The 27,343-nt window shown below is 41.8% G+C and overlaps 1 protein-coding gene across 1 annotated transcript in view; it reads left to right on the top strand.

Moving 5' to 3' along the window:
• Positions 1-14,331: 14,331 nt before the first annotated feature.
• Positions 14,332-27,343, top strand: part of LPIN2 (lipin 2) — a 96,325-nt gene continuing 83,313 nt past the window's right edge. Inside the window, exon 1 of the mRNA XM_066247574.1 lies at positions 14,332-14,579. The gene's annotated coding sequence lies outside the window, so the exon portion shown is untranslated. The remainder of the gene's footprint in view (positions 14,580-27,343) is intronic.

The raw sequence follows: 27,343 nt of genomic DNA, 5'->3' as shown, positions 1-27,343 counted from the left end.
GCTTGATATGATTTTAATCTTCTTAAATTTGTTGAGACCTCTTTTGTGCCCTAACATGTGGTCTATCCTAGAGAATGTACCATTTGAAAAGAATGTATATTCTGCTGAGCATTTGAAAAGAGCATTTGAAAAGAATGTATATTCTGCTGCTTTAAGGTGAAAGGTTCTGAAGATATCTATTAAATTGAGTTGATCTAGTGTGTCCTTTAAGTCTGCTGTTTCTTTGTTAATTTTCTTTCTTGAGGATCTATCTAGTGATGTTAGTGGGGTATTGAAATCCCCTACTATTATAGTATTGCTGTTGATCTCTCCCTTTATGTCCATCAAAATCTGCTTTATATATTTAAGTGCTCCTATATTAGGTGCATAGATATTTATAATGGTTATATCTTCCTGTTGGATTGCTCTCTTACCATTATGTACTGACCTTCTTTACCTCTTACTATAGCCTTTGTTTTAAAGTCCATTTTGTCTGATATAAGTGTTGCTACCCCAGCTTTTTTTTCATTTCCATTTGCATGAAATATTTTTTTCATCCTTTTACTTTCAGTCTATGTGTATCTTTTGTTTTGCAGTGTGTCTCTTGTAGACAGCATATGTATGGGTCCTATTTTCTTATCCATGCAGCTACCCTTTGTCTTTTGATTGGATCATTTAATTCATTTACATTTAAAGTTATTATTGATATATAGTTGTTTATTGCCATTTTATTCTTTAAAGCTACATTCCTCTTTTACTATATTTTTCCCCTTTTGTTCTGTTTACAACAGGCCCCTTAACATTTCTTGCAGCATTGATTTGGTTGTAATGAATTCTGAGAGGTTTTTTTTGTTTGTTTGTTTTTGTTGTTGTTGTCTGGGAAGCTTTTTATTTCTCTTTCGATTTTAAATGATAGCCTTGCTGGATAAAGAAGTCTTGATTGTAGGCTCTTGTTCTGCATTACTTTGAATATTTCTTGCCATTCCCTTCTGGCTTCAAGTGTTTCTGTTGAGAAGTTGGATGTCATCCTTATGGGGCTCCTTTGTAGGTGATTGAATTTCTTTCTCTAGCAGCTTTTAATATTTTTTCTTTCTCTCTTAACTTTGGTATTTTAATTATGATGTGTCTTGGTGTAGATTTCTTTGAGTTACTCTTTAGTGGAATTCTCTGTACTTCTTGTATCAGAAGAAGAACTTGTGTGACTTTTTCCTGTATCTGTTTAGGGAAGTTTTCAGCTATGATTTCATTGAACAAGGTCTTTATCCCTTGTTCTTCCTCTTCTTCTTCAGGAACCCTTATGATGTGGTATTGTTTCTCTTTAGGTTGTCACAGAGCTCTTTTAGAGTTTCCTCAGACTTTTTGAGCCTCTTTTCTTATTGCTGCTTCTATGTTTTCTTTATCTTGTCTTCTAAATTGCTGATTTGATCCTCTGCTTCATTCAGCCTGCTTTTAATTGCTTCTAGTGTAGTTTTCATTTCTAATATTGTATTTGTCATTTCTGACTGGTTCTTTTTTATTATTTCAATGTCCTTTTTGATGCTTGTTATCTCTTTATTTATGTCTCATTATGTCCATTTATTGTTGCTCTAAGATCTTTGAATATTCTAATAATCATTATTTTAAACTCTGCATCTGGTAGTTTGGTTATTTCCATCTAACTTAGTTCATTTTCTGGCAGTTTCTCTTGGTGATTCATTTGGATTTCACTTCTCTGTCTTCCCATTTTGTCTGTGTATACACTCCTCTTTTGGGTGTGTTGTTTGTGAAGCTAGATAAGTCTAGGGTTGGTATTGTCTGCCTCCAATTTTCAGTTGTGTTATTTCTAGGTCTTCTTGGGTTGGCATCAGCTCTTGTTTGCAATCTGCTGTGGGCTACTTATCTGCTATCACTGTTCTTTTTGCTGTTTGTGTCGGAGTTTTCTATGTCTTAGCTGAGTCAGGTGTGAAGAGTCCTTCATTAAGATTCCACTCTAACAAGGGTTATTAGGTCCTGAACTGGTGCTTTCCATATCTGGCCACTGAATGTGACTGCCCTGGACCTCCCTGGCTGGGGCCTGGTATAGATCAGTGGGGGTCACTGCCTATGACTGGCTCTTATCAACCTTTTGGGAGCTACAGGAGATCCAGATCTTGTGGCTGCCTCTGCTGGGTCCAGGTGCCATTATAAATATCAGTTGCACTCCTAGGCTTGCTTTTATCTACTCTTGGCCTGGGGAAAGTTCCATTAAAAGGCTCCTTTAAAAGTTTAAGTTCTCCTAAGATCCACTTTCTGTTGCCTCTTATTGCTGGCTACTTGTTGGGCTCAGTACTGTAATTCAGTGATTAGGTACGATATTGTATATGGCCTACTCCTTAGCCTCTCAGGTGTCATTCTATCCAGATTTTTTATTTAGTTAGTTAGTTAGTTCTGTTTTTTTTTCTTCTTTTTCAGTACTCAGTAGAGTGTAGTCACAGGAGTTCAGTGGATGTGGCCCCTGTGCTCTCGTTGTGTGGTCTGTCCACTGGGCCACCACCACTGTTGCTACCTGGGGTGTTTGAGCTCAGATGCTGCTGGCACTAGCCCCAGCCTCTGCTGCCTCTGAGGGCTAGTCTGCACCATGGGCACTTTTGCTCACAGGCTTGGCCTCCTCAGCATCTGTCCCAGCTTTCTCCCCCGCAGGTGGGCCCACACACACCTGCTTGGACCACTTCAGGGGCTGCCTCGGCCTCCAATGCTGCAGAGGATTGGTCCGCATCACTGGGGGCCTGCATGTTGGCTCAAACCTCAGCAGCCACTGAGCATGCATGCTTGGGGCGGGGGGCAGCATGAACTGTTCGGACCACTCCCAAAGTTGCCAGCTTCTGCTGCCATTGAGGGCACACTCGCACCATGGGCAGGTTTGCGCACCAGCCTGGACCTCCATAGTGGCCACCTCAACTTCCCCCTCACTGGCTGGCCTGTGCGCCCTCGCTCAAACCACCCTAGATTCCACAGCTGTGCCCTGCGACCTCCGGCCCGCCCGCCCCTGCCAGCACTCAGCAGTGCAGGGGGTGGGGAGGTGTAGCTTAGACCTCTGTACTTCCTATTTGTGTCCCTGACATGCTACCTGGCTCTAAGCGCTTTTGTTCTAACTGGGACAGGTGAGCCTCCAATTGACAGGGTAATTTCTTCCCTTTGCTGGTGATGCTGTTCTCAGGAAAAATGTTCACTTTAGATTTGACAAGTGATTCAGTCCAGGGGTTAGGGTGTCTATCCCTCAAAGTGTCTGCCCCTGTGCCTCCAAGACCACTCTTTCCCCTGGAAATTCCAGTCCTCTCAGCGCTCTCTGCTCCTGGAGCTCCAGGAAAGTGGCTGTGAGCAAGGCTCTCTGTGCAGTCCCTTTAATATAAAACCTGGGTCCAAGAATTCTGCCTCCTTCTCACAAACAGTGTCTAGGCTCTTTTCTCAGTCAAATATAGTCCGTACGCACCTTCCAGGCTGCAGGGCTCTAGGGTAGGGTTCTGGTTTTGGGGATGAGGACCCACAACTTGCTGGGCACTCTTCCCCACTGCTAGAATCTCTCCCAGCCAACACTCGCTCCTGGGAGTGGGGCAGCTCTTTCTGTGTCTTTGCCTCTCCTACTTGTCTCAGTGTGAATTCTTTGGTGGTCCTTGGCTGTAGAATCCTCTTAGTTTAGTCCAAAGTTGGTCTTTCATGATGAGTGTTCTCAGATTTAAGTTGTAATCCACCTTGGTCCTGGGAAGTGGGAGCTGGAGCATCCGTTAACTCTGTGGCCATCTTGTAACCCCCGCCCTTGTTTTTCTTTATAATTTATATCACTTATGCTTTTATCCTTAAACAAGATATCATTTAGAGTTTCCCATTTATGGAATAAAATAAGTTGACTCATATTTGAATCTTTTGTTGCGTCTTTGCTCAATAGTTTATTTTTTTGGATTTATCTATGTTGATAGAATTGTGTAGTACTGTCTTTCATTGTATGATTATAACATAATTTAATCATCTATTCCACCTTTGGTGAGCATTTGGATTGTTTCTCACTTTTTGTAGTTATGAGCAATGCTGCCATAAAGAGTCTATTGTGCAAGAACCTTTCAAGGGCATAGCCCTAACATTGGAATTTCTGGGTTTCATATATGTCTATTTCAACTTTCTAGCTAATGCTAGTCACTCCACACCCTTGTCAACACTTGAACAGCTTTTTAAAATTGTAGCCATTTTGATAGGTGTGTGATGGTATTTCATTGAAGTTTAATTTACATTACAATTCAATTGTTAATGAAACAAAATGTCTTTTCATAAGTTTATGAATCGTTTGTGCTTGTTCTTTTGTGAAAATCTCCTTTTTCTTTGCTCATTTTTCTATTGTCTGCTAGACTTACTTATTGATACATATGAGTCCTTTATATATTCTGGATTCTAATATTTGATTGTCTACCTATGTTGCAAATATATCCTCCTAGAATGATGCTTATTTTTAAATTTTGTTTTACTCTCTTTATTGTCTTCTTTAAAGAAGTTCAACTTTATGCCCTGGCTAGATAGTTCAGTTGGTTAGAGTTTTTCAACCACTATAATTTTTATACAACATCAGAGTGGTTAACTCTTTCACAGACCTGCACAAAATTTCTGGTAAACCAGCACTGGTCCATAAACTGGTGATTAAAAACCACTGGGTTAGAGCATTGTTCTGATACACCAAGGTTGCAAGTTTGATCCTCAGTCAGGGCACATACAATAGTCAATCAATGAATGCATGAATAAATGGAACAACAAATCGATGTTTCTTTCTTTCTCTCACTTCCTTTCTCTCTAAATCAATCAATATGTTTTTAAAGAAGTTCTACCTTTAAAGTAGTTAAACTTATCAATCTTTTCTTTTATAGCTAGTACTTTTTTTTAAATCAAACCATTTTATTGAGGACCTTGGGGGAAGGGTCGAAGGGCTGAGAGAACAATGGGATCCAAATTGCCACCTCCACCAAACAGCAAGTGTTTATATAAGCTGGGTCTGTTTCTGGGCTCTCCACTTCAAAAGTCTCTTGAAGAAGAGACTTCTGTTCGGATTTTGAGTGGAAATGCATTAAACCTAGATCAATTTGTGGAGAATTATGAGATTTGATCTTTTCTACCCATGAGTATTATATTTCTTTAATTAAGTCTTCTTCATAACCTTTCATTAAAGTTTTATAATTCTCTATGTAAAAGTCTTACAGCCTGACCAGTGGTGGCACAGTGGATAGAGCATCCACCCAGAATCCTGAGATCCTCAGTTCGAAACCTGGAGTTTGCTGGCTTGAGCACAGGGTTGTTGGCTTGAGCAAGGGACTCAGCTTGATTGCCCCCAGTCAAGGCATATATGAGAAGCAATCAATGAACAACTAAAGTGCCATAACTATGAGTATGATGCTTCTCACCCTCTCTCCTCCCTCTCTCTGTCCTTTGCAGTCTCTCTCTCTAAAAATAGAAAGGAAGGAAGGAAGGAAGGAAGGAAGGAAGGAAGGAAGGAAGGGAGGGAGGGAGGGAGGGAGGGAGGAAGGAAGGAAGGAAGGAAGGAAGGAAGGAAGGAAGGAAGGAAGGAAGGAAGATCTTTTAAGAAGTGTTTTTATTCTTTCCAAGTGAGAAAAGGGAAGATAGACAGATTCCTGTATGTGTGCCAATAAGGCTCCACTGGCAACCCTGCCTGGTGTCGACACTTTGCCCATCTGGGGCCATGCTCACAACCAAGCTATTTTTAGTATCTGAGACAGAGGCTCCACGGACCTATCTTCAGTAACTGATGTGCTCAAACCAATTGAGCCATGGCTGTAGGAAGGGAAGAGAGAGAAAGAGAAAGAGAAAGAAGGGGGAGAGAAAGAGGTAGAGAAGCAGATGGTTGCTTTTCCACTCTTTCCTCTCCCCTTTCTTTCTCTCTTTCATCCCCTCCTGCAGCCATGGCTTGATTGGTTCAAGTGAGTTGGCCCAGGTGCTGAGGATGCCTACATGAAGCTTTTGCCTCAGACACTAAAAATAGCTCGGTTGTCCCAGATGGGCAGAGCATCACCCCATAGGGGGCTTGCTCTGTGGATCCCAGTTGAGGTGTATGTGTGAGTTTGTCTCTCTGCCTTCCCTCCTCTCACTTAAAAAAAAGTCCTGTACATAATGTATTTTGTCATATTCATTCCTAAGTACCTTGTTTTTTTGATACTGTAGAGAAGGAAAATGTTTTCTACCACCTTCATACAGTTCCTGGCTGGGTCTGAAAATTAAACTGAGAAAGATCAACAGGAGAAAAGCATACACACTTATTTTTTATAAGTTTTACAGAATATTGAAGTCTTTGTAAAGATATGAATAGCCAAATAAACAGACCCAGTAGTGAGATTCAGCCAGTTCACACCAGTTCAGCAGAACCAAGACCTAATTTTTTGTTGAGTTCAGTGAACCAGTTGTTAAAATGGCACTTGTAATCAGGGTCCTCTCTAAGGTGGATACCTGGGCAGCTGCCCAATGTGGAACTCACAAGTTTACATTCCTAACTCTTTTTTAACGTTCATCTAGGCAACAGCATATATTCTAAGTGCCTGTAGTAATGTTCATTCCATCCATAGGTGAAAAAAATTGCAAGTGAGGACACCAAACAAGAAACAATATGGAAATATCTTAAATAACAGTTTTATTGTTTTTGTCAGGAATTATTTAATATTTTTTCATTAATATTTTAAAACACATTATAATCTAGTTTTGTGTACCTCTTTTATGATTCTTATTTAAGTATTATATGCATGAAATAATAAACTACCTTTCAGTGTATCTTTTTTTATACTTAAAATGGTCATTAGGGCAAAGAACCAGTTGTCACCGTATTTTTCTCATGTATAAGATGCTTTCATGTATAAGACACACCTTACTTTTGGGGCCCGAAATTTGAAAAAAAAAATGTATTACATAAAGTTACTGAACTCAAGTTTTATTCATCATAAAATTCATACAACTCCTCATCACTGTCAAAACTCCCATCCATTATCTTGTCCTCATCTGTGTCTGATGATGAAGATCTTCAACAATGAGTGCAAAAACAAGTGCAAAAAAGTGGGAAATGCAAGTAAATAAAACTACAACCACTGTATAAGATACACCCAGTTTTTACACACCAAATTTTTCGGAAAAGGGTGGGTCTTCTACATGGGGAAATACGGTAAATTATTTGACTCCCACCATTAGTTAGACTTATGTATGTTAATGCTAGGTGTGGTGAAGAATGGGCAGTTGTATAGAGAAATATGATAGGTTAAGAAGTATGAGGTAATTATAGCAAATAGTGTATGGCATCTTTCCAAAGGTTTCATGCTGTTTATTGGCGATATATGTAAATGCTAATGATTTTGACTTGTTAAATGATCATAATTCATCTCAACAGGTTATATACATATTCTTTTGAATTTCCTACAAATATTATTATATTGCAATTTCTACCTTTCCAAGCTTTATAGTTTCTTTTGAACTATAGTGTCCTGACTTCACTAGTTAGGACATCTGACACAATACTGGCTAGAAGTGGAGATGGCAGCACTCTTATCTTGATCCCCATTTTAAAAAGGATTACTTATGTTGTTTGCTATAGGGTTTTGTACCTTTTATCAAAAAAGTTTTCCTAGTTTACTATAAATTTCTCCTGGGTGGCTACTAAATTTTTCTTAAAGGCTTTTTTTTTTTTTTTTAATTACTGAAATCATCATATGATTTTTCTCCTTTAATCTTTTAATGTGGTTAATTACATTAATTTTTTTCTCATCTGAAACTAACGTTGTATTTCTTTTTTTCCCTTTTCATTTAGTGAGAGGAGGGGAGGCAGAGACAGACTCCCACAGGCACCCTCCTAGGATCCACCACGCAGGCCCACTAGGGGGTGATGTTCTGCCCATCTGGGGCCCTTGCTCTTTTGCAGCTGGAGCCATTTTTTTAGTGCCTCAGGTGGAGGCCATGGCGCCATCCTCAGTGCCTAGGGCCAATTCGCTCTAATCCAGCCTTGGCTGCAGAAAGGGAGGAGAAGAGCGAGAGCGAGAGCGAGAGTGAGAGAGAGAGAGAGAGAGAACTGAGAGGGGGAGGGGTGGAGAAGCAGATGTGTGCTACTCCTGTGTACCCTGACCGGGAATCAAACCCTGGACTTCCACATGACAGGCCAAAGCTCTATCCCTGAGCCAACTGGCCAGGGCCACATTCTTAGGTAAACAAATTTGGTTATGGTCTATCATGTTGCTTGATTTGAAGTCCTGAAATTTTGCTTAGGACTTGTGTGTGTGTGTGTATGTATGTGTGTATATATATATATATATATATATATATATATATGAATGAGATTGGCTTGAAATTCTTGTTTCTCTACTTTCCTAGTCAGATTTTTTTTTTAGTCAGATTTTGGTATAAGGTTATGCTAGCTTCATAAAATGAGTTGAGGAATACTCTTTTTCCCCCCTAAATTCTAAAATAGCTTGTGTGAGCCTGACCAGGTGGTGGTGCAGTGGATAGAGGGTCAGACTGGGATGCAGAGGACCCAGGTTTGAGACCCCGAGGTTGCCAGCTTGAGCGTGGGCTCATCTGGTTTGAGCAAAGTTCACCAGCTTGGACCCAAGGTTGTTGGCTCAAGCAAGGGGTGACTCGGTCTGCTGAAGGTCCACGGTCAAGGCACATATGAGAAAGCAATCAATGAACAACTAAGGTGTCGCAACAAAAAACTGATGATTGATGCTTCTCATCTCTCTCTGTTCCTGTCTGTCTGTCCCCATCTATCCCTCTCTCTGAAAAAATAAAATAAAATAGCTTGTATGAGATTAAAACTATTTATTCCTTGAATGTTTGATAGAAGTTACAGGTAGGTAAAGTGTTTCAGCCTGGATTTTTCTCTGCAGAAAATATTTGAAAATAAATTTAAATTATTGAGTGGTTCTGAATCTATTCTGGTTTTCCATTTCAGTTTTATTAACATATTTCTTGAAATTTTAAAATATATGTAAGTTTTCTTTTTTCTTATTTTCCAAGTGAAATGAGGAGAGATAGAGACTCCACATGTGCCCGACCAGAATCCACCCAGCAACCCTCATCTGGGGCCAATGCTCTGCTCATCTGAAGCTATGCTCTAAACTGAGCTATTTTTAGCACCTAAGGCAGAGGCTCCACAGATCCTCAGAGCTCAGGCTGATGCACTCAAACCAGTCAATCCATGGTTGCAGGAGGAGGAGAGAAAAAGAGAGAGAACGGGGAGGGGGAGGGTGGAGAAGCAGATGGTCACTTCTCCTGTATCCCATGGCTGGGAATTGAACCCAGGACATCCACACACCGAGCTGACAATCTACCACTGAGCCAAATGGCCAGGGCCTATGTAAGTTCTCAAATTAATTGGCTTAAAAATGCTCACAAAATTCTTTTATCTCTGTAATTTCTGTATCGTGTGATTACAGCTTCTTTTTTATTCCTCATGTTGCTGTACAATCTCTTTTTTCCTTGGTCATTTTTCACCACAGGCTTATTAAATTTATTAGTCTTTTGAAAATCCACTGTTTGACTCAGTTGGTCCTTTCTGATATATATATATGTATATATCAATATAAATATATATAAATATATATATTTATACATATATATATATTCTGTGACAGAGACAGAGAGAGGGACCAATAGGGACAGACAGATAGGAAGGAGAGAGATGAGAAGCATCAATTCTTCGTTGCAGCTCCTTTGTCTTCTTAGTTGTTCATTGATTGCTTTCTCATGTGTACCTTGACTGGGGGGAGGGCTACAGCAGAGCGAGTGACCCCTTGCTCAAGCCAGTGAACTTGAACTTAAGCCAGCAACCTTGGGCTTCAAGCCAGTGACCTTTGGGCTCAAGCCAGTGACCATAGAGTCATGTCTATGATCCCGCACTCAAGCTAGCAACCCCACACTCAAGCTGGTGAGCCCACGCTCAAGCCAGCAACTTCAGAGTTTTGAACCTGGGTCCTCCACGTCCCAGTCTGATGCTCTATCCGCTGCGCCACTGCCTGGTCAGGCTCTGCTATATTTTTTAAAATTATTTTCTTATTTTATTTTTATCATTTCCTTTCTTCTATTTTATTAGACTTTATTTTGCTGTTCTTTTTCTAACTCTTTTGCTCTTTATATTTCAAACCATTTTTTTCTTCTAATATAAGCTTTTGGGTCTACAAATTTCCCTTTAATTTCTTGTTCAGCTTTATCTCTCAAGCTTCCACATATAGTACCAAATATTTGATATATAGCATTGAAATATTACCATATTTCCATAATGATTTGTTTTTTGACCCTGAGTTTACAAATAAATTTTTCTAGTAATTTTAAAAAAACTAATTCTTGATTTAACTGAATTTTGAAAATATGGATATAATACAAAATTTCCAAAATTTGTTGAGACATGCCTTAATTGATTTGGGGGTTTCAGTTTTATTAAACTTCCCACTTAAAGCAGACACTAGGCTTTTTACTCTTGCCCCCTAGAAAGCTGCAAGCACCAATGGTTAAATCCACTAGATTCAGCAACTACCTCCCAGGCAAAAACTGACTTTGGGCTCTGCTTACCTCTGTAGATTCTGGCCTTTACTCTGTCCTAGTGTTATTTCTTAACTTCTTGTCAGTTTATAGATGCCTTCCAGAGTATATGTTTAATATTTTGTTGTTGTTTTGGGTGAAACTTACTCCAACCACCCTCGTTGAGCATATTACTAGAAATGAAAATCCTTGTTTATTTTCATCACATATTTATTGGACACTGGCTATGTATGGAATAAGTGTTATAATAGTGATCTGTACAAAGTGGACTAGTAGTGTGAGAAAAAGAGACATTGATTGGGGTATGACAGTAGAGGTAAGCAATGGAAGGTGGTCGGAATTGGTGATGAAAAATACTGGTTTGGGAATTAAACAGGCCTGGAAATAAAGCCCAGGGTCACGGCTTACTAACTGTGAGAACTGTAGTAAGTCACTCAACCTTTCTGTGTCTCAGTTCCTTCATCAGTAAACTGGTGTTAAGGACAGCAGCTATCTTAGAAGTTTGTAGTTAGAATTACTAGAAGAGCTAAGAATATGGCCATGGCTTCAACAATGGGAACTAGTCTATGTCCTCACAGAAGAGATGCATAAGCTGGAAACAAACAAATTATTTCTCTGCAGGCATCCCCAAACTACCAGCCCCTTGGACCACATGCGACCCCCTGAGGCCATTTATCTGCCCCCCCCCCACTTCTGGAAGGGGCACCTCTTTCACTGGTGGTCAGTGAGAGGAGCACTATATGTGGCGGCCCTCCAACGGTCTAAGGGACAGTGAACTGACCCTTGTGTAAAAAGTTTGGGGACCCCTGCAAGGTTTAATCACCTCTCCTGGGAGCTGCCAGAGGCAGGGCATAGGACCATGTCCTTTCCAACTCCAGGCTGGGGAGACTTTATTCTTAGGGAAAACCTTTCCCCCTTTTGGATTCCCTCAAATAGACCTCTTTGCAGGGGCCTTCTCCCTTCTGACTTACCGTATTTCCCCATATATCAATGAAAGACACACCCTTTTTCGAAAAATTTGCAGTCTAAAAACTGGGTGCATCTTATACAGTGGTTGTAGATTTTTTTTTACATGCATTTCCCGCCCCTTTAAGTTCAATAACTTTATGTAATACATTTTCTTTTTCAAATTTCAGGCCCTCAAATTAAGGAATGTCTTAATACATGGAGTGTCTTATACATGGGGAAATATGGTAGGTAGGTTCTTCAATGAGCTCAGAGTGTTGGGAATTAAAGAGAGGAAGGAAATACCTTGCAGACGACTTCTGCTTTCTAGAAGTTCCTTGAGGCAAGCAGAATGTCTGGAGGCATTCTTATAAGGAAGAAAAGAAAGAGGAAATACATGGAGAAAAACAGAAGTTAATATTTTTTAAAATTATCCCATTGTGAAAGGAATGGTTCAAGCATATTGGCTATAAGGAGAAGGAGAGGAAATTTGAGAGAAAAAGAGCACCCTGGATGCCATGGTAGGAAGCTTGGACTTCTTCCTCTAGGCAATAGATTGTCAATAATTTGTGCCATGGTCAGATCTGCAATTCAGGGTGGAGGGTATATAGAACTGTAGAAGAATCGAGGGCCAGGAGACCAGCTTGAATATACCTACAATGGATCTTAAGAGACATAGTGAGGGAGGGTCTGATTGCTAGAGGAGTGAGGCTACACAATTGTGCGATTGTGGAGGACCCTGAAGGTGACAACACAGTAATTCTGTAGAAAGCATAAGATAGAAATGACAGGATTTGATGGACACAAAACAGGAATAGAAGGCAATGAGACTCCTTTCCCAGGTTTCTGGCTAGGATGACTATATGGATTATGGTGCAATTAGCCAAGACAGGAGATTCAAGAGGAGCGGGTTTGAAAGCAAACATGATGGGCCTGAATCTGACTTCGCTGTGGCCCATGCTGGTGGCGATATCTAATGTCATTGAGCACAGGCATGGCTCTCACAGAGTTCTGGCTGATGAGAGGAAGGAGTTTTAAGAAGGAAACTGTGGTCAGTATTGTTTTTCCCTATAGACAGCATGAGAAAGAGGACCTGAAAGGGGATCCACAGTACTTGGCAACTGGAAAATTATTGATGACTTTAGGCAGCCATTGCAGAGGTGGAGAAGAGCAGAGCACAACAGTGAAGAGATGAAAAATCTGACACTCCTCTCTCCAGGTAGCTTGTCTGGGGAGGAAGTTGTGAGATAAGTTGATAACCTAGAGAATAAAGGGACAAAAATTCTCCTCCTCCTCCTCCTCTTCATTCTTTCCTCCCACCCTCCTTCTCCCTAAGTGATGAAGATGGAGGGTGGTAGAGTCAGAGGACAAGTGAAGGAAGAGGTTCCTTCCTCTGACTTTCCAGTGGATAGATGGGAATTCAGTGGCTCCTCCCACACTTCTTAGGTGTCAGGAGCAGGAAGTGTATAGATATCATGCCATAAATATTTAATGAGCCTCTAGTTCGCTTAAGTGGTGGCTTAAAATAGGTGGACACCAGAGAATGAGGAAATGTTTAGAAATGTGAACCAATCATCCAGAGTGCAGTATCAAACAAATCTGAAGTGGGAGGAAGGGAGGGATGTGTATAACTTCCTGAATGATGAAAGGAAGAAAGGAAGCTTGGCAGAGTATTTCCCTCCGAAGGCAGGAGGTAGTTTAAATAGCATGAGAGAAACAAAAAAGTCTAAGTGGGAAAAATGGAAGGAATGAAAGAAAGCGAACACTTAACAGCATGTTATAGGTTCCAGACACTAAGCTGAATTAGGCATTTTATATAGGTAATGTGTGAAATCCTCAAAACAATCCCGTGAAAAAGGCATTACTGTTTCTATTTCATGGAGATAGAAACTGAGGATTCAGCCTTTATTCTCTTTAATTCCGCTTCTCCATTGCCGAGTAAAATGCTTTGAATTATGGAAGGCAACTGAGGAGTGAGTCTTTATCTTTTTAAATTTTTATTTCGCTTGTGAGTCAGGCAGGTGACAGGCCCAGAAGAGGAAAATTCCTATGTTCTTGGGCCAATGAAACGACTTGGATCTCTGCTGGGCCTTGGTTAAGGATGAGGCAAAGTTTGGTTGAATGCTAGGGAAAGGCAGAAGGAACTTGGTTAAGTAAGTAGTTCTGCAGAAGCACCCGACCGGAGCACTGTGACAGGAAGCCGGTTCAGGCCCAGTCCCAGCACAGCCCAGTCGTAGCACTCCCTCTGCGGGGAGAAATTGTCCTGTGGCTGGGCTCGTCACACAAGAGCTTTATATAAATGACATTATTTTTCAATATCCTCAAATTATATGATATAAATTATCCACAGGATGCACACTGAGAAATTAAATGGCATTTTGTAAGTAATATACGTGCACTTCCATTCATAACTTTCAATAATAGAATAGGCCACAGAAAAGATAAAAAACCAGTGTACACCAATAATACACAGCACTGGTAATCCACTTCTTTAAAAAATACATACTTAAAAGGAGATATAATAGGGTTTGGGAGGGGGAAGGGGTCAGGAGAAAGAAACCAGTCAAACGCGCTACTAGTGATCAAAAGTAGAAAACATTCATACCCTATACTTTTATGCACTTTAATAACATTTATTCTCTTTTGGCAACTGGGCTCTAAGTTCCACGTGACGTGCCTCTGGGTTGCCATGCAAACGAGAGCAAACTTTATTTTTAGAAAGTAACGCCCGAGTTGCAGCGGGCACGCAAGAGGCGGAGGCCCGCGTCCCGCAGCGTAGGAGGTGAGCAGCGGCGGCGGCGGCGGCGGGTTGGGCAGCGGGACCCGCAGAACGGCCGGGAGGGGGCGGTGCAGCGTGGTACCACGTGACTGAGGCGGGGCCTGCGCGCCGCTCGGCCGCCGCCGCCGCCGCCGCGTCCCATTCATGAGGGCCGCCTGGCTTGCCTGCGGCCCAGCCGGCTCCGGAGGCAGCGGCGGCGGCCGGCACAGGAGTTCCGCGCGCGACCCCGGCCGGCCCCGCCCCCTCAGCTGCCCGCGAGCCCATCCTGCGCAGCTGGTTCTCGCCGTCGCCGTCCAGCCGCCGCCTGCCCTCGGCTGCCCGCGGGTGCCGGTGCGGGCCGGGAGCTCTGCCGCCGCAGGTAAGAGAGTGCCGGCCGCTTCCCGCGCCTGTGTCCTTGCGCTCGGCGGTGGCTGGGGCTCCAACTCGCGCGGACTGCCCTGCCCGAGGCCGGGACCCTCGGGGACGCCCCCGGCTGCCCGCGCTTCGCCGCCGCGGTCACGTAGAGGCGGCCCCGCCGGCGCTGCGGCGGGACAGGCTAGCGGGATGGGCGGCAGCGGGTGAACACGAGCGGGGGACGTGAAGACTCGGAAAAATTTAGGGTACCCCCGTCGCTGCCCGACGCGATGGTCACCCTTCACCCGCTCGGATTACCGGCGTGGGGGCTCGATCTGAGGCCGAAGCGAGGGTTGGCCATTACGGTCTCGGCGAGGAAAGTGCGGCGGGAAGCCGCGTCTCCATCCGGCCCTCGGCCCGGGGGGAGGGGGCGCCCGCGGCACGTGACCCGCGACCCGCGACCCGCGACCCGCGACCCGCGACCCGCGACCCGCAGCGGGGCCCGGGCTGGGGAGGTGCTGTTGGTGCGGTAGGTTCAGGTCCTAAGTGTGAGTAGCGTTCCTCTTCCCCCGCCGCCTTCCCACGGCCAGTCTTCATTTGAATGGAACTTACTGAGATACTGTAAGCGCCGCTCTCGCAACTTTGAACCCCGGCGAATCACCGCTTTCTCCTAGACAAGTTAAGACTATTCGCTGAAAATCTAGGGTGACATTTTAAAGGCACAGTTAAGTAAAAACAGGACCAGAAAAATCACCCTTCCTTTCAGAAAGTTCTGGAATTCTGACTATTTGGAAATACTCTGAAGGATTTTCAACAAGCCGCTAGATTCATTTTAAGTGCACATTTGGAGATTGTTATTCCAAACCCGTTTGTTTTTAATTGAAAAAGTCTTGGTGTCAGGCTAGGCCCTGGTGAAGCTCTTTGCTCAATAGAGATGCTCGGTAAGTTTGCTCTTTATTAAAACTTAGCCTGCCTAGTTCATAATGCTTTGTTAGTGCACGGTCGGCTTTGAAATATTTACAAATTACTTAGTGGCCCATAATGGTTTCTTTTTGTTGAGGGCCTAATGATTGTTCTTAGTAGCTTAAGAATGAAAAGTGTAGCAGGTGATGTTGAGATGCGGAGCCGCAGAGTCAGCAGCGAGGTTCAGGGAAAAAATGGGGGTTGGGAGGTGACCCCTTGGCCCACCGTGGTGTGGTGCCTTAATGCAGCGTCCTCACTGCCTGAAAGGCAGTGAGCCCCAGGCCATACCCGGCGGAGTGTGAAAGCATGGCCCAAGACCATGCGTGAAAGAGCGCTGGGCAACGTGGATAACTTCTCCAACTAAATGTACGGTTGCCTCTGGTATATCAGACTGAAGTATCTCCATACCCAGATGTTGGTAGAGATGACCATAGAATGCTACAAATGAGGTGATAGGTTCTGTTTTAGCAGTTGAGGGCCAGGATGAGAACCAAGAAAAAAGCTCTCTGTTAAAGAGGAACTGGAAATGGGAGTATGTGAAAACCTTTTAACATATAGCAGAGGCTCTGTTAAGAAGCAAGTAAGGTCAGCTGGGGCTTTATGTCCTTTACTGCTGCATCACCCTGTATAGTAATTTTGGGTTTACTGACTGGACTGTCTCCTGCACTAACTAGACCAGGAGTCCTTGGAAGCCAGACAGACTCTGGTTGCTGCCTGGTACCAGCGGCAGAACCAGCTTTTAGAAGAGCCCTGGGAAAGGTGTGTTGAATGAAAGTAGGAATCAGTAGTGTCCTTACCAGTGACCTGAGAGCCAGTGACCAGTGGCCTTCCTGAATGAGTTCATCAACTTTCCTGAATTGTGAGTTTTGGATGAATAATCCTGGCAGTGCCAAGCATTAGTGCTGGTAAAAGGTTAAAGTAAGTTGATCATTGTAGTGAACATTTTGCAATGTTTAGTTTAAATATTAATATTTAGTTTAAACACAGCTTAGTTGTCTTCACAAGTACGTATCTCCTTTGGGTATGCTTCCTAGTAAGCCTATTTCCTCATATATAGCAACACAGTAACACTTAGCCTGAAGCTTTGTCTTACTGGGAGGTAGATTAAGTTCCCTCCCTTAGGTGCTTAGCTACCTACTCAGGAAGTTTTTCTTTAAGTCTGGCTTAAGCCAGCCTGCTTTTAATTAAAATCCTTTCCTTTTCGCTCTGACCCCAGTAGCTGTCAGTGTGTGTTTATGTGTGTGAGGGAGTACTTTCCCGCCTGTTGACTCGCCCACTTACTAGGCAGTGGCTTAGGACCTTTATTTTGAAAGTCTGTTTTATTTCCTTCGTTTGTAAGTAAGTGGTTTTTTGTACTTCTGGCTGAGCCTCAGAGTCTTCTCAGAACACTCTTCTGATCTATCATTTGCCTTTTTCATGATGAAACAACTCACTAGTTGGTAGGCAGAGCCTCTGGTTGGCAGAATCCTCTATAAATTGTCTTGTTAAAATTTTGAAGTTATTTATTACAGGCTGGAGCTGTATGCTTTATGGCTATCTCTTGGTAAGAAGGCATTTGAATAAAAAGTTTGGTGGCTTTGCTAGTTTAGCTGTGCTTTTTGGAATTGATCCTGCAGGTCAGCTTGATTCTTTCAGTAACATGTTATATTACTAACACTAAACACTTTACATGTATACAGTCCTGTACTCTTCAAAAAACACGTATGAGAGCAAGTTACTCACCCTGGGGTCCAGATAAAGCAGCTTGGTATTCTTTCAAAGTCCGTAGCAACCTCCAACTCTGCAGTCCTCACTTGGGGCACTCCTGCTCCAAACCAACAACAGGAAGCTCTTGACCCAGAGGTCTGTCTGCCCAGGGTCTGAAATCCTTTGAAGAGATGATTCTACTCTTTTCAGTCTCACAAGGGGAAAGAACAAAATAAATCATTAGGAGATAAAATGTGTTACAATGCAAGACAAAGCTTTTATTGTGACTTGACTTTTAGGATTGGAATGATGATACAGTATACATTTTTTTCTTATTCCACTCACTGACTACAATTTAGATTTGACTTTCAGTGCTAAGTATCAATAAGTTTGTTAGTTTAGATTGGTGTTAAAATTGTTACTAAGAAGTGAGGAAGAAAGCCAGAAATCAATTTATTTGTAAAGCATAACAAAATGGTTACATCATCAGCTCCTTTTCCTACCTTCCTTTGACCTCTGTACAAAGAGGGTATGGCTGAAAGACAAGGATGTATATGATTTGTGCGAAGTGGGATCTTTTAGATCAGTGGTCCCCAACCCCTGGGCCATTTGGTACCGGTCCGCAGAGAAAGAATAAGTAACTTACATTATTTCCGTTTTATTTATATTTAAGTCTGAATGGTGTTTTATTTTTTTAAAAAATGACCAGATTCCCCGTTACATCCGTCTAAGACTCACTCTTGATGCTTGTCTCAGTCACGTGATACATTTATCCGTCCCACCCTAAGGGCCGGTCCGTGGCCCAAAAAAGGTTGGGGACCACTGTTTCAGATTATTTAAGTCAAATGTATAATTGGAGAGAGTATATAAATGTATCAGAGAAGTTTGAGGGGGAGTCCTAGAAAGTAATTGAAAAATCCATTTAGAATGTGAGTTTTGTTTTTTTTGTTGTTTTGTTTTTTTTTTCCTGGAAACGGGGAGAGACAGTCAGACAGACTCCCGCATGCGACCGGAATCCACCCGGCACGCCCACCAGGGGCAACGCTCTGCCCACCAGGGGGCGTCGCTCTGCCGCGACCAGAGCCACTCTAGCGCCTGGGGCAGAGGCCAAGGAGCCATCCCCAGCGCCAGGGCCATCCCTGCTCCAATGGAGCCTTGGCTGTGGGAGGGGAAGAGAGAGACAGAGAGGAAGGAGGGGGGGTGGAGAAGCAAATGGGCGCTTCTCCTGTGTGCCCTGGCCGGGAATCGAACCCGGGTCCGCCGCACGCCAGGCCTACGCTCTACCGCTGAGCCAACCGGCCAGGGCCGGGTTTTGGTTTTGTTGTTGTTGTTTGTAATCTTTGCATTTAGGACTTTGTTATGAGGTGTTTATATCCATCTTTAGTGTCATATATTTTCACCATGTACCACACAAAGTAGGCTTTCTTACTGTTTTGGAGGAGAAAAACTGGCTCACAGAAAAACATACCTTATGATGTTCAGGTAGTTGGTGGATTGCCTTTATCTGCTATTTTTGCATGTTTGTACAGTTTAGAAAGTCTTTAATCTTATGAACAGTAACTGAGTCTGTTGCTTTTATTTTATTTTATAGCTTTATTTTTGTCCAGTTCTCTAATTTTATTGTTTACTCATATGTATATTTGTCTGAGCTCCCTCAAATTATTTTTTTTCAACCAGGCAGAGTATAAATAAAATTTAAAGTGATTTGTAAATTCTAACATTTCAATTTCTAGCATCTTTTTTCTCTTCTTGTTCAAGAATTTACATGATTGGTTATCACCTGTTTAAGAAAATATAAATAGGCCCTGGACGGTTGGCTCAGTGGTAGAGCTTCGGCCTGGCGTGCGGAAGTCCGGGGTTCGATTCCAGGCCAGGGCACACAGGAGAAGTGCCTATCTGCTTCTCCACCCCTCCCTCTCTCCTTCTTCTCTGTCTCTCTCTTCCCCTCTGGCAGCCAGCCGAGGCTCCATTGGAGCAAAGATGACCTGGGCGCTGGGGATGGCTCCTTGGCCCAGGCGCTAGAGTGGCTCTGGTCACGACAGAGCGATGCCCCGGATGGGCAGAGCATTGCCCCCTGGTGGGCGTGCTGGGTGGATCCCGGTCGGGCGCATGCGGGAGTCTGTCTGACTGCCTCCCCATTTCCAGCTTCAGAAAAATACAAAAAAAAAAAAAAAAAAAAGAAAGAAAATATAAATAAATTTCTCACCTCAGTTCTCTTGTTTTCTCCCTACCATCTCCACTCGCCCCAAACATGTAATCATTTTCTTCAATACTCACTTTTCTTGATGACCTTCAGATGTAGGAGTCACACCTTACTTGACATGTGTTGATATTATGTTATTTAGTGCTCTCTGTATTACTTTGTGTTTGCTCTCAAGACATCTGTGGCTTTCCTGTAACTGTTAATCTGTAGCAGAATAGATAATTATTGTTTTCTTAATTTTCAGGCGCTGCCTGGTCAGTTTGCCTCCTATGCTTTTTGTAAATGTTGAACCAAGAGAAACAGTAGGGGGAGATGGCGAGCATGGAATAGGAGTAGTAAGAAGCTAGCCTTGAATGTTTGTCAAAGTCTAGTAGAAAAAGGATTTGAGGAGGAGAGGGAGGAATATTTAAACCTGGGCACCTTTGGAGCATCGTTATGGGGACAGAGGATCCGTAGCTATGAAGGGGAAAGAGGAAGAGAGTGATTGTAGGATGATGTGCAGAAAGCTCAAATAGAGTAAGCTGGAGCAGCTGAGCTGTGAGACCTGCTATTTTCAGTACATTGGAAACCTTTTGAAGGTATGGTGTTCTCTCTCCTTTTGTTATGATTTTTCCATTTTTGTGGTCACTTGTTAATTTAGGTGAAATCTTAAGTAACAGGAAGTGTAAAGGGACATGGATTTGAAAAGATTAAGAAACATAATTATTAAAAACTAATATTTCAAAGAGAAAGGGGTACCAGGATCTAGGTTTAAAAATTACTTACGTTTGGTAGCTATAACCAAATAATTACTACACAAAGAGGAGAAGCTGAGGATGGGGAAAGTTGGAACTAGTGATTTTACTGCAAGAGGAAAGATAGTCATATGGTATCAGATACCTTCTTCAGTAACTTGACTTTCTACATTTGCAGGCAGTTCCCCAGGTTACAAGCTAGATAGGTTCTGTAGGTTGGTTCTTAAGTTGAATTTCTTGGTAAGTTGGAACAGGTACATTTACCTATTAAACGCAACTTAAACGGATGTTTGTCTTAACATAGTATTTATTTCTACCTTTCTGTGCATATAAATACTTAAACCTTTTCAAATACAACCTTAAACAGTCTTGGATGATGCAGAAGATGGTGAACTTGTTGGTGAGGATGGGACTGGAGTTAGAGAGTCAGGGTTTGATTCTGCTACTGGAGTGTTTCCTGAAGTAGGAATCCAGGGAAGTTTGTACACAGTTTTTCTTTGTCTCATCATAAATCGCCCTGTAGCATCTCAGGCCTTCGCTAACTGTTCAGTCGGCTTTGATGTACCTCTGTGTATCAGGATCTTGGTTCTCTAACGTTGCCATTCCTGCTGCAGTGAGATGAAAGGCATCAGCTAACTCTTTTGGAGAAAACTTTCAGTTCTAGAGTTTCTGAATACTGTTTTCTTCCCTAAATGCTATCATCTGCTGCTCCGGTTCTATAAAGTCTTCATTGGTTAGTTCTTTGAATCGAGTAACTATATGATACCATTTTCACTGATGTCCAGCTGCAGTTGATTATCAATACACCTATGGCACTCTTTTTATAGCATGAATTGTATGTGGATCGGATGTTTGTAACTCAGGGACTGGACTTACTATACCTGTATCTGAATGATAATTGATTTAAACATTTATTTTTTTATTATTGTGGCAGAGATAGAGAGAGTCAGAGAGACGGACAGATAGGGACAGACAGACAGAAAGGGAGAGAGATGAGAAACATCACTTCTTCCTTGCAGTTCCTTAGTTGTTCATTGATTGCTTTCTCATATGTGCCTTGACCGAAGGGGGGGCCACAGCAGACCGAGTGACCCCTTGCTCGAGCCAGCGACCTTGGGCTCAAGCTGGTGAGCCTTGCTCAAACCAGATGAGCCCGTGCTCAAGCTGGTGACCGTGGGTCTTGAACCTGGGTCCTCCACATCCCAGTCTGACCCTCTATCCACTGCGCCACCACCTGGTCAGGTTGATTTAAACATGTTTTTAAATCTATAGTGAGATGCTTTCTTTTAAATAGAAAGTATCATAATTATAAACAAAAGGTTCATTGGTTAATCTGGAATTGGAATCTATTTAAAATACTTTTTTATAACTTTGAATAAGGTAGAATCTTACAATGGCCAGGATGGTTCTAATCTAGTCAGTGCATTATGATGTGGGACTTATTTCTCCTAGCAGGATAGTTCTGTCCAACTGTACTAGAGACTTAATGTTTACCTCACTCTAAAAGAGGAAGTGTCCAGAATCTGATAATTTGATTATATGATTCTCTATTGTTATGAGACAGTAAAACCATCAAATACAATATTTAATGTGAATTAACTCTGAGTTGGTGCTCTTTGAATTGTAGTATGATACTTTCCCAAACAGTTGAGTCTAAATTTTTGATCCTTGTAAAATGATGTGCCTTTCTTCTGAACCAACATAAACCAAGGAATGTTTGTGTATACTGAAGAAACATAAACAATATACATATACTTTTTGTTACCTTTGGGATGCTAAGTGTGATTGTTTTTTTCTTTGTAAAACATCCCAAAGCTTCTGCCCACATATTTCTTTAAAATCGCAACATTTTGGGGGTGAATAATAGGTACGTATTTGACATTATAGACATAACATCTATTTTCTTTATCCACGGAGATTCTCAGTCTTTAAAATGGTGCTGATGCCTACCTTTTAAGAGCACTAAATATCTCTAGGAGTGTTTAATGTTTGCAAAAGATTGTCATTATTACAGTTACGTGATTGAGCATCTTCTTTGGGTGAGGCATTGTGCTTTATGTAAATCATCTCTTTAAGAGTTACAACAGCCCTGCAAGGTATAGACAGGGGCCTCATTTTCCAGTTGATGACATTGAAGCTGAAGGAGATTTGCCTAAGGCACACCGCCCTGTGGTGTCATTCACCTCACACCAGTGCCCCTGCTCCTGTACCACTATATTGTCAAGGATTGTAAGAATTCTCCTGCATCTATTTGACATGCTTAAATCAATTTTAGGGTTTTGTTTTGACTTTATTAGGTAGAACTGGAGAACTTATTCTTAACGTCAGCATCTGCAAACTGCTACACCAGCCTTATAGGGGCCTTGGATTTCTCAGAGTCGTTTGGGAACTGAACTGTGGCAGGGAGAGAATAGCAGCCAAGAAAACAGCGGAGGCGATTCAGCCGCCAGGTCTGCTTGGTGCTTGCTGGGGAAAGAGTGAAGCTGAGCTTCCTGTCTGCCTTCCACAATGGAAGCATGTCACTGCTAAGTTGGGACTGAGGGTCAAAAACTCTTTCTAAGTATTGCCTTTAGGCTCAGCCTAAGAGGAAAGTGATTCTGTTTAGTGTTGAGAATAAGAAATGGACTCAGTTGGACTTTTTGAGACATGGTATTTCAGTATTCAACAGGATACCTTCTTCAAGGATTTTCTCAGGTATTTCTGACTATTCCTAATTTGAAAACTGTACTCCAGTTTTCATGGGTTACATGAGTCTGGACTGTGGGAGGATCCCTGAGTTACAACATTTCAGAGTTGGATGGAGCTTTTAGCCTCTTTCTTCATTCAGGAACTTTTGTCCCATCACTGGGTAGCCAGCTGAAACCACTAATATTATTGAGTATCTAAGTGTGAAGTTTTGAACAGATTTGATTTTTTAACTGGTACTTTATTTGCTGTATCATTTGACTCACTAGGTAACTATATACATGTATGGATAGCATTCTCTCTAATGAAGTGTTAAGGATGTTTTACTTATGTAATTGAATAAATGATTTGGTATTTACCAACTCGTTAGCACCTCTCTCTTAAACTGAAATACATTTATAGACCTTTAGGAATTCCCAAATTCATAAGTGCACTTTTGGTATATAGTTTACTCACTTGTATCATCTGTAATATGGAAATAACGATACCTACTGATGGGCTGGTTCTGAGGCTCAGGTGAGGTTGTGTATTAAACCAGAGCCACAGAGAGCCAGGTGCAGGGCAACTCCAACAAGATGAGACACTGTGGAGAGGCACGGGGCAAAGGACCAGAAGGTGAATAGAGCATCCCACTTGTCCTGAAGTCTTGTAGGAGGGATTAACCCTTTGAGTAGTATGAGCGTTCCATGTATGTCCTCTGCCTCCTGACCATCCAGAGTACAATCAATTTATTTTAAAAACGTGTAAGGCAACATTAAAAAAAGGCAAATGTATGTTCTTCTTGTTTCCATAAGTTGGTTATCAAACAAACATGAGTTAATAAAACTTATGAACTAATTTCATTTTTTGAAAAAAAAACTCACTCCTGGGGGTCAGTGAGCATGAAAAAAACTCACTACTCGCCTGACCAGGCAGTGGCACAGTGGATAGAGCGTCGGACTGGGATGCGGAATACCCAGGTTCAAGACCCCGTGGTCGCCAGCTTGAGCATGAGCTCATCTGGACCCAAGGTCGCTGGCTAGAGCAAGGGGTTACTCGGTCTGCTGAAGCCCCGCGGTCAAGGCACATATGAGAAAGCAATCAATGAACAACTAAGGTGTCGCAACGAAGGACTGATGATTGATGCTTCTCATCTTTCTCGTTCCTGTCTGTCCCTGAAAAAAAAAAAAAAAAACCAAATAAAACCAAAAAAACTCACTACTCAAAGGTTAAGTATTTCTCCATACAGCAGACTTATAAAACTGCAGTACAGGGTACTTCATGAATGATTGAATGTGAGTCATAGGAAGTATCTCAGAGAGAACTTCTATGCTTATACTTTCAGTGTGAAAATATAATCAACTGAAAGGTGTTTATGTCTTGAAAACAAGTATGATTGTTTCATGTGCTTGCTTAAAATTTCTATTTTGACCCAGAATTTTTATTTTTATAGTGTCCAAATAGAAAACATACCTTTATAAGTTAGTAATATTGTATAAGTTTTATGCACTACATGTTTATAAATTTAAGCCTTGTGAATTTTGCTATCAAAATTCATCTCATTTTGTTGTTCAGGCCTGTAGGCAGAGCCTTACCTTTATTTAGAGAGCAGAGCTGTCTTCTATACGTAGTATGTACAGGGTGAGGCAAAAGTAGGTTTTTAGTTGTGAGTACATGAAACAGTTTATTGTATTAGTATTTATTAATGTATTATCTTTCTATTCAAACTACTGTAAACCTGCTTTTGCCCCACTGTGTGTACTGAAGGTAAATGCTTAACTGCAAGGAAAGTTCTGTTGCTGACTAGTAATGAAGTCACTTAAGTAATTAACATTTTTCTGTAAAATCTAATAACTAATTTTTGTAAAAATTTTCCTCGATTATAAAACCACGAAATTCTCTTTTGTATTTGAAAAACACTAATAGGCCCTGGCCGGTTGGCTTAGTGGGTAGAGCATTAGCCCAATGTATGAACATCCTGGGTTCCAACCCCAGTCAGGGTACACAGGAAAAGCGACCGTGCACTTCTCTTTCACTCTCTCTCCCTCTCTCTCCCTCTCTCTCTCATTTCCCTCCCCCTTCCCTTCCCGCAGCCAGTGGCTAGATTGGTTCCAGCATCAGCCATAGGTGCTTAAAATAGCTCCTTGATTCAGCATGGACCCCAGAGGGGAGTTGCTGGATGCATCCTGGTCAGGGAGCATGCGGGAGTCTGTCTCACTATCTCCCTTCCTCTCACTTAAAAAAAAGAAAAGCACTATCATACTTGTATTATGGTGTGTAAGGGTAATATATATATATCTCTATATAGATGTTTTTAAATCTGAATGTGCACTAAATCGTTTTAAATGCTCACTAAATCTTTTGCTGGTATCCTCCCCATGAAATGAAAAAGGGATTTTGTGTTAGGACACTTTCTTACCCCAAGTGAATGAACCAGATAAATTTACAGAAACTTTGCTATACTTAAATTTCCTGGTTCATTGGTTTCGTTTTGTTACTGAGACGAACCTAAAGCTCAGATGGACCGCATATGCTAATGCCAAAAGCTGGAGAAGAGCTTTTCCTAATTGAAAGCGAAGCAGAACCCACTGCACTCGTATTTGCTTGGTGCATCTTTTTTCTTTTCCTAGTAGTTTTCATTCCTGTAAATAGGAATTTTTCACAAGGCTGCATAACATAATAGTTCTTTTCGTCTTTAAGTATATTATTTTTAAAATATAGGTTAAAAATTCAAACAGTACTTTGACATATATGATGAAGAAGACCAATCTCTTTCTCATTGCTGATTCCTGCTTATTAGAAGCAACTTCTTTCAACCCTGTATCAGTTGTTGTGGGATTTAATTCCATGTTTGTATGCTTCTATTATAGCTTGGTTATTCAATTTTAGACCTTGTCTATGGATTTTTTTTTTTTTTTGCTATGCAAGATGAGAATTCATCTCGTATAACCTCCTTACGCGTTTCTTTTTCCTTCTGTTCTTTCAATACAATTGTGTCATAATTTTTATTTCCTCAATATTCAATGCTTATATTTTCATGACTAAGTATTATTCAGAACAGGCATGTGCCATGATTTTATTTCTTTACCAGTTCAGCACCTCACCTGAATCCTGTTCATTTTTCCTGTTTTGGGCCCTGTTTTCTAGATACTCTTCTTAACATGCTTTCTCATTTTAGTGGGCACTTTCTCTGGTAGCTTTTTGAGAAGGGTCTCACAAGGTCATGCCAGTGAGACACCTTACATGTCTGGAAATGTGTTCTAGCCTGATACTGGATTGGTGGGCTGGCTATAGAGTGCTAGAATGAAAATAGTTATCCTTTAAATTTTTGAATTGTTACTTTTGAGAAATTGCTTATTTTGAGAAGTCCCAAGCTTTTAAATTTTTGTTTCTCTTTACCTCTCTCTACTTCCCTCTTTCTATTCTTTCCCATTCTCGCGTGTTTTTTTTATAGCACCTTTACTATATCTCTTTTTTTTCCAAGTCTCTTCTTTCTCATCTCTTGATGAATTGCCTTCATTTGTAATTTGCAGTATTGGTCTCTGAACCATTTATGGTCCGATAGTGATTGGAACACCTGATCAGTGCCCTTCACCTGGCCTCATTGTTAACCTGCAGTCCTGGGCTTGTTTTGTATACTTGCTCCTGGCTAGAAGGTAAGTATGTCACCAGTCTCAATAGGTCAGAAGGGCATAAAAACACAGGGAGAATGTAGTGGGTGCCTCTCAGGCCTGGTGAAGCTTCATCCCACACGCGGAATCATCCGCAGCTGTTCGTTCTCATGCACAGTTCAGAAAGTGGCCAGCACTGGTGTGCTGAACCTCTGAGAGAGCATGATGTGCATCCTGTGTAGCTCTGCCCACATGAAGCTTTCTTAATCGTTTGCCCTTAAAAGGAGCCTTTAACGTCTTTTGGCATCTTCCTGTCCTGGCTGCCTTTGGTGGAGCCCACAAAAGTGCTGCGCACTTAGGGAGAACTTTTAATTTTGAAAATCATGTCTTTGACTCTGGGAAATTTTCTTGTAGTTCTTGTGTTTTGTTTTGATACCTCCATTAATGTGGACTTTGTTTAAGCACTTCCTTACTTCTTCACCTTCCTTTTTCCCCCCTAACATTTTTTGTCTTTCAAATACTTGCTCTCATTCATTTCCTCTAACCGTTCTCTTTGTACTTGTTGCTTACCCTTTGTATATTTTTTTGCTATTATATTAGTGAGTGCATTACTTTGCTAGAGCTGCCATAACAAAGTACCACAGACTGAGTGACTTAAACAACAGAAATTGTCATAGTTCTGGTGGCTGGAAGGTTAAGATAAGGTGCTAAAAGCGTTGGTTCCTCTGAGGGCTGTGAGGGACAGTGGTTTGAGCCTGTCCCCTAGCTTCTGACTCTTTGCTGGCGATCTTCAGTATGTCTTGGCTTGTAGCTGCAGTACCCTGAGCTCTGCCTTCATGTGTACATGGCTTTCTCCCTGTGTGTGTGTGTCTGTCTCTTGGTCCAGTTTCTCCTTTCATAAGGAAGCCAGTCCTTGGTTAGGCCCACC

Source organism: Saccopteryx bilineata, chromosome 11, assembly GCF_036850765.1.
Source record: "Saccopteryx bilineata isolate mSacBil1 chromosome 11, mSacBil1_pri_phased_curated, whole genome shotgun sequence".
NCBI classification, from domain to species: Eukaryota; Metazoa; Chordata; class Mammalia; order Chiroptera; family Emballonuridae; genus Saccopteryx; species Saccopteryx bilineata.
Note: the sequence above shows the minus strand (reverse complement) of the source record. Positions and strands in the feature narration are given on the sequence as shown.